The sequence below is a fragment of the Morus notabilis genome, unplaced genomic scaffold, assembly GCF_000414095.1.
Source record: "Morus notabilis unplaced genomic scaffold, ASM41409v2 Scaffold948, whole genome shotgun sequence".
NCBI classification, from domain to species: domain Eukaryota; kingdom Viridiplantae; phylum Streptophyta; class Magnoliopsida; order Rosales; family Moraceae; genus Morus; species Morus notabilis.
Window position 1 is genome coordinate 224,202 of NW_010362042.1, and position 6,872 is coordinate 231,073.

The window sequence follows — 6,872 nt, forward strand, 5'->3', positions numbered from 1 at the left end:
AAAATTAAACACTTGAAAATAATTAATTGAGAATTAATTATTATTTATATTTGAATTTGAACACATTTAGATTTATCCATTTAAACTTATTTGATAAGTTGTTCAATTTAGAATTTAAATTAATTTAAGTTTGACTTAAATTGGAATTTGAATTTGAGTCAAAATTGGACTACATGATAAAGGATGATTTTCTCTTCCTTCCCTATCCAGTATTGGCGCCACACACAGGGATAGGAATCCCTAGCATGGCCGGCCACAAGGGATAAGGGATAGAGGAGAATTTTGGTTCGAAATTCAAATTGGAGATAGAGATTGGATTCTTTCTAGAAGTTTGACTTCTACTCTGTAAATACTATTTTTGAGGAAAATTGTGGACACAATTTTTGGTGACATTTTTTGAGACAATTTTCGGAATTTTTTTTGCCCTAATTTTAGAGGTGGCCAAAAATCCTCTATAGAGTGAAGGAAACATTTTTCTCCAAAAATTCCACATCGTGCATGCGATGGTGTTTGTGGAAATTCGAGTGTTTATTGTAACCGGTTTTGTCTCATGTATGCCCACACACACGTCTTCGTGGATTCTAGGAATTGACGTGGAAGACATTGGTTTTCTAAACACAAAGATTGGAGCAAGGACTGTTCGTGGTCAAAGAACTCAAGTTATCATCCGAGTCGGCTTCCAGGTATTTTTCCTGATTGAGTTCTTGATATATATAAGTTAATGAGATTAATTTATTCGTGCATAAATTAATATAATCTATAGAGTATCTCAAAAGTTTTATGAAAATTTTTGTTATACACGATCCGCCTCTCCCCTCCCCGTACCACCACGCTTCCCTATCCGAATTCGATTCGGAGACCAACAACTTGATCATATTCGCTCTATAGGAAAAGCTAGTTGTGATTGTCATGGACTTGGCTACACTGGTGAATGTTCAACATCCAAGACAATGTTTGTGAAGGAGATACCCGCTCTTAAATCTCAGACTATTCTCAGTAAGAAAGGTATTATCTTACCCCCACGACATAAAAAGTTTGTTCTCATATGTCATTACTGCGGTTTAGCTGGCCATATAAGACCAAGATGCTACAAGTATTTGAATGCTTTGAAGAGAGGTATGCTCATATGAATCCACCAAATTCCGCATTCTCAAGAAAGACACATAAAGCAAAGATTGATGTGCAAGACAAATTTCTTAGACACGTGTGGGTAAGGAAATCTGATTTGAAGTGTCATAGAGTTTATACTTCTTTAGAAGCATGTACTAATGATTGTGGGTGTAGTAATGATGGCTGGTCCAAGCATTTGACAGGTGATAAGAACAAGATTCAGAGAGTGTTGAATTCAGGGGGAGTAAGACAAAGACTAGATTCAAAGGGAGCAATTTGTAGAGATCAAAGACCCTGAAAGATGATCTGCAGAAAAGTGTTCTATCAGGTGTTGCAACATTTTCTGCGACAGTAGTTTCTAGAAGTTTTTTTTTCATTATTTTTATTTTTATTTTGGCTTATTTTTGTCAAAAAGGGGGAGAACATTGTACTTTTATAATTTGTCTAGTTTTTGAAAGTTTTTGAATTTTTATTGAAAATAGGAACTTGCGTTAGTTTTGCTAAAAAATGTCAAAGGGGGAGATTGTTATGATTTTATTAGTTGGCATGTTTTGGAATTGGGTTGTACAAAATTTAAAAACAGGGTCAAGTTCATGATTGATGTAGATTCAGATTTTGAGGTAATTTTGGTTGCTAATTGCTCCGAATTTGGAATGATTTTGTTGATGGAAATCAATATTTGAAAGGACATTACAAAGAAGATTTGGAAGATTTGATTGACATATTCAAATTAGGAGATTTACAATTTGTTGGAGAAAATGTGCTCATATGGAAAAGTAGTATATGCTGCATGTGCTTTGCAAAATAAGGAAAAATCCGGATTGGTACTATTGCTATATATGTAGCATGTGTTTACGTGAAGTGATGGCATTGGAAGAGAAAAAATGAGCTTTTGTGTTTTATGGTTTTAAAAAGCAATTCAAAGCCATATTATGGGGCATAGTTTTTATAGAAGAAATATTCAGAAAAAGTCTATGTGAGAGTGAGCCTTTTTGTGTTGATTGAAGATCGTCATTCGGGAGAAGGATTAGAAGCTTTCAGGAGAAAGCGCATTGCCAGCCGAAGGGATTTCGCCGTGCAGTTTGAAGATGAGTGGTGCTCGCTGGACAAGACCATTAAAGAGATTCGACACGGCGGCGACAACGTCAAGGAGGGAGTCTTTGGGTGTATAAGTCCGATTGGTGTTTGTAATCCTTTGATTTTAGTGGATTGTTCACTGTCTGTACGTGGCCCCGCAGAGTAGGTGTGCGCACCGAACTGCGATATCATTTTTGGTATTCTTTAGTTTTCCCCTGCATTACTTTCTGTTTCTGCACATTTTCAATTCTCTGTCGTGTTTTTGCTGGTTTAATTTCAACGTATCTATCATCAGTGTTACAAACTTACAACTAGTGTTGCAACACTCTTTGTGATACCGACCGAAAAACGGACCTAACAACATATTGATTAACATCACTATTAGCTTGTCAAAATGTCAAAATTAAAAATTCATGAACTAAAAGGACACGATGATGCTATTAACCCTAATGTATATGACATTGCAACTTAATTCATTATTAACCCTAATGTATATGACATTGCAACTTAATTCATTATTAACCCTAATGTATATGACATTGCAACTTAATTCATTATTAACCCTAATGTATATGACATTGCAACTTAATTCATTTCTATTTACTTGTGTTTTATGTTGTGGTTTGTTAAATGGAGTCAGGGGATCGCGTCATATGATATTGATGAAAAGATTTGTCACGATGCTTAATTAGGTTTTTCTTTGAGCAATTACAAAAATATATGAATATTACACAAGACTAGAATGTTACAAGCACTTGTAATTGTTCGTAGCACTATTTTAGAGATGAATAAAACAACGCCAATGCTTAAATTATTTAATGTGGCTAAAATAGACGTTTGGTTGTTGTGGTAGATTTCCCATGGATTTTCTGTGTTCTACCTTAAATTTCTAGTCTCATGAAGTGATTTGAAGTCTCAATGAACAGAAGTATTACTATGTTAAATCTCTGCAACATCTACTATTTTGGATTTGCATTTTCATGCGAAACCTATGTGATACTGTTGAAGACCGCTAGTTTTAAATCACTAACAAATTGTAGGAAAAAAGAAATCACAAAAATTCCTTACATATACATAGTATCATTCAACAAAGCAGTCGATCATTTTTCAATCATTAATTGAATAGTAAATCACTATACGCGACGGAGATATACGAATTAAATAATGAAAAATCTAGTATTTAAAAATCGGATCTAAACTGACTATAATAATAAAAAGAAGCAGATTTTAAAAATCTGACTTATATATTATCATATTTACATCAAATCTAACGGCGCTGAGATGATACTCCTAAATTAATTATTAACACAATCTATGCCAAGACAATGGTATTAAGTTGCTACCATATTTGTATTTTATTATCATTATTTGAAATATAAAATGACCAGTTTGAGCATGGTATTATTTTCACGATTTTCTTTAATTTTTTTAAACGTTATTTTCAATATTTTTTTTATTAAATGGTTTCTGTAGGAATTACTTGATAAAAATTCAAATAGGCACACAATTCCCCATATGCATAACCAGAACTACTGCACATTACAGTAGGGAATAGTGCACGTCAAAAGCTCTAGCTTTATAAATACACAATAGAAAGAAAAAAATAAATAAATAAAACAAAGTACCAAAAGCACATTATATAATTCACCCAGCATGATAAGAAATTAAACTGAATATGAACACTCAAAACCACACATCTTCTTAATGGCAGATTCCAAGTATATAAGTATATATGTATCTATTATACAGGTATATAGAGCAGGATAAGATCAGATACGCGGCGCATGGACTCAGAAACATGCAAAATATACATAACAAACATATACATATATATATATTATTTTTGCTAATCAATATATATATATATATATTTGTTAGAGGTAATTAATTACAAATATGCAAATGAAACACTCTTGTATTAGTTGTCAATGCCTGAGTGCATGCATGCGAATCTGACATTGTGTAATCTAATTTGTCTTTTAATATATAGGGGATTCCCCAAAACACCTTTTTTTTCTTTTAAGAGGGACCTTATTGAATTCCGGATTCTGGTTTTAACTTTCTTGCCTTTTGGGCACTCCTTCTTCTCCCTATTTATACCAAATTCCCACAAGGATAGCTCTCAATTCAGACCCCACACACACACACACACACACACACACACATATATATATATATATATATATATATAGAGAGAGAGAGAGAGAGAGAGAGAGAGAGAGAGAGAGCGAGATATATTTTGATGAGTAAGATACTTTTCTGTATAGTACAGAATATACTCAAAAAATTTCATGGGTTCTATTTCCAATTCACCAAACTCCCTTGAGCTTGGCTTGAGTCTAAAGCCTTCTTATGTCCCCAAAACAATCTCTGACCTTCTCAGTGACTTGGCCAAGATTGATAATATCCGAGAAAAATTGTCTGTTTTGAATGATTACTTGAAGAAGTACGAGGAAGAGCTCTCTTGGGTTGTGCCCTTCAGACGTGAGCTTCCGCAATGCGTGTTGCTTCTCATGGAAGGTGGCGATCTCTTCTCTTTCTTTCAAAATTTTTTTTTACTTGTTACGCGGTCGTACTTGATAAAGATCTGATTGTTCAAAATTATGTATTTTCAGTAGAGTACTTTTTCATATTCTCTTTTTTTTTTTTTTTTTTTTTTTTTTACACTGACTATACAGAATTGTCCTTTTTTTTAGCAATTATCTTTGTTATGTGATTGTGAAACTAAGGTGTTATTTTCATTTTTTGGGACGTGGTGATATTATTGTAAAGCCATTGAGATAATGAAGGGTGAAATTACAAAGTTGACGAAGAATAATGGTGGAGAAGAATCTGAGTTTGATGGTCAGAGGCGTTTTAACGAGTTTCTGAAACGCAAAAGGAGTATTTACGACAATGAGGAGATGAATATTTCTCCTCCTTGGAGTGCTTATCAGGTTTTGTAATATCCACCAAAAATAAAAATAAAAATAACCATTTATATTTTCCTTTTATAGCTTAAATCAAAATTACTAAAACTAATACCCTCTTTAAATTAAATTAGGAAAATAGGACTGATCACAAAGAGACGGCGAATTTATCACCGGAATCTCAGAAGATTCCAAGGATTGAATCGAATAGTTTCGGTACGAGGTTGAAGGCCAATCAATCCTGCGCCCTAGAGATTCGTCAGCAAGATCCGTTTTCAGATCCCACTTGGAAGATTAGTACAAGGAGACATTGGACAGATGAGCTTCATGCAAAGTTCAAGTTGGCTTTGAGTATCCTTGGAGGTCCGAAAGGTAATAAAGTTATCTCACACATCAATTTACATCGGAAAAAAAAACTCACGTCAATTTACCACACTCATACGTGCATGTATTACATCATTCTACGTTTGTGTGTGTATATATATGTACACGTATATTTATGTATATGGTATATTAATAATTCACCAAGGAATGTTAATGTTTTTAACTATATGTTTAAAGTTTCCAATATTTGGGAAATATATATACCACTTTCTTCTATACGTAAGTTTATGTAAATATATGTACGTATGTGGCACACTAATAATTCACTAATGAAGAGAACCGTGTTTTGCATGGATACTTTGGCCCTTTGGCTTTTTTTTTTTTTATGATTTATTTATTTTATTTTAGAAAATAATAATTATCTCCTGTTACTTGGCAGCGGCTACTCCAAAGCAGATCAGGGAAGTTATGTGTGTTAAGGGCCTCACTACCGATCAAATTAAGAGCCATCTGCAGGTAATTTGATTTTGGATTAATTTCGCAAGTAGTTACTTTGCTCAGGAGTTTCTAGTGATTCTTCAAGGAGAAATTCTTTGGCATTGACTCTAATTAATTTATTTATCAATATTATATTAAAATGGGGCAACAAAAATTTTATTAGTAGTACTATTGTGTATCATATATTATATGTTGAAATCAAAACAACAATTTGTTGATTTGGAAAACATTTACTACATGGAGAAAATATATTTTTAATGGAAGTTTTAAGATATATTTAGAACGTTTTGAAAAGAATTTTCATGTCTACGGTCTACTTCATTCTAGTCATACGAATGACAAATATGATCTAATATATAGAAAGAGAAACAATATCGATCTTGCAACCAGCTCTTCTTTTTTTTTTTTTTTTTTTGTAAAGGTGCATATATCGTGATTCTAGCACTAGAGATAACATTATACTTGTATTTTTATTAAGTTAATAAAATTTTGAAACCTTGTCATTCAAGATAGTTCTACGGCATCTCTTTCTTGATGTGTATATGTCAAATAGCACTGCTCTAGATTTTAAAATCTTGATTCATATGCATAGAAATGTTAATTGTGTCAAGAAAAATTATAGTTATATATGCCCACTTAATTATAAAAAAATTTAATTACGTCCAGATTCAATAAAAAATTCACTTATATCTTTATATAATACTTCTATTGGAAAACGGAAAAAGTGCAAAACTATGGGTGCGTTTGGAATTAGTTCTAAAATGTTTTTATTTTTTGTATGAAAATAGAAATGAAAACGTTTTCATTTTCATTTTGAAATTATTTCTGAAATGCGTTTGGTAGTTTTATTCAGAGATTTATTTTAGTTTAAAAAAAAACTAAAACTGCGTTTGGTGGTTTAATTTTTGAAAACATGTAATAATATTTAAAATAATAATATATTAAATAAATAAT